This window comes from Eulemur rufifrons, chromosome 10, assembly GCF_041146395.1.
Source record: "Eulemur rufifrons isolate Redbay chromosome 10, OSU_ERuf_1, whole genome shotgun sequence".
NCBI lineage: Eukaryota > Metazoa > Chordata > Mammalia > Primates > Lemuridae > Eulemur > Eulemur rufifrons.
Window position 1 is genome coordinate 3,498,890 of NC_090992.1, and position 955 is coordinate 3,499,844.

Genomic DNA, 955 nt, shown 5'->3' on the forward strand with positions numbered 1-955 from the left:
GCCTATTACTTCTTTCTTTTTAACAATAGCCATTCTAACTAGGGTGAGATGATACCTCATTGTGATTTTGAGCATTTTGAAATTACGTATTGGCCATTGGTATGTATTCCTTTTAGAAATGTCTTTTCATGCCCTTTGCTGATGTTTTAATGGGATTAAGTTTGGCAATGAAGTAATCCAGTCCTGGACTTTTCTTTGTTGGGAAACTTTTTAATTACTGATTCAATCTCATTATTCACTATTGGTCTATTCAGGTTTTCTGTTTCTTCCTGATTCAATCTTGGTAGGTTGTAGTGTCCAGGATTTATCCACTTCTTCTAGGTTTTCCAGGTTGTTAGTGTCTAGTTCATAATCGTCTTTGATGATCTTTTGAGAAAAGTTTTCGATTAGCAGTAATCCTGCCTCAGTTAAACCTCACTGGCTGCTATACAGCCACTGCACAAAGGTCTCTCTGATGATATTTTATATTTCTGTGGTATCAACTGTAATACCTCATTTTTCATTTCTGATTTTGTTTAATTGGTATACTGACATAAATAAGCCACTGTTAAGATGGCAAAACTGTATCGATAGTTTAGGCACATACTTTGATTAATTGTACTGCTTCTTGTTTGAGATATAATAAACTACACTTTTGATTCAGAATGATACATTTCATATTTAATGACTTAATAAAAATGAATACCAGGTAATAATCCAATCTTGGGTGTGTATGCGAAAACAATATGTTACATTGCCACAGTCCTTTATAGTTGTTTAAACAATATAACTCTGTCCATGGCATCATTGGGAGGCACAACATATCTGTATTGTTATTATGATTATTATTGATTATCCTTTACCGGATCTGCTGGGAGAACTCCTTTTGTGACCGGGTGAGAGCGGGTAGGAGGGACCCGTGTCACTGCATGGCCATGGGGTTCTAAGATCTGAAGCGGCTCTGCGGAAGCCTCCG

General features: G+C 36.4%; 1 pseudogene; it reads right to left on the reverse strand.

Annotated features, from left to right (window-relative positions):
- Positions 1-363: 363 nt before the first annotated feature.
- LOC138393329 (U4 spliceosomal RNA) lies at positions 364-447 on the reverse strand (annotated as a pseudogene).
- Positions 448-955: the final 508 nt, after the last annotated feature.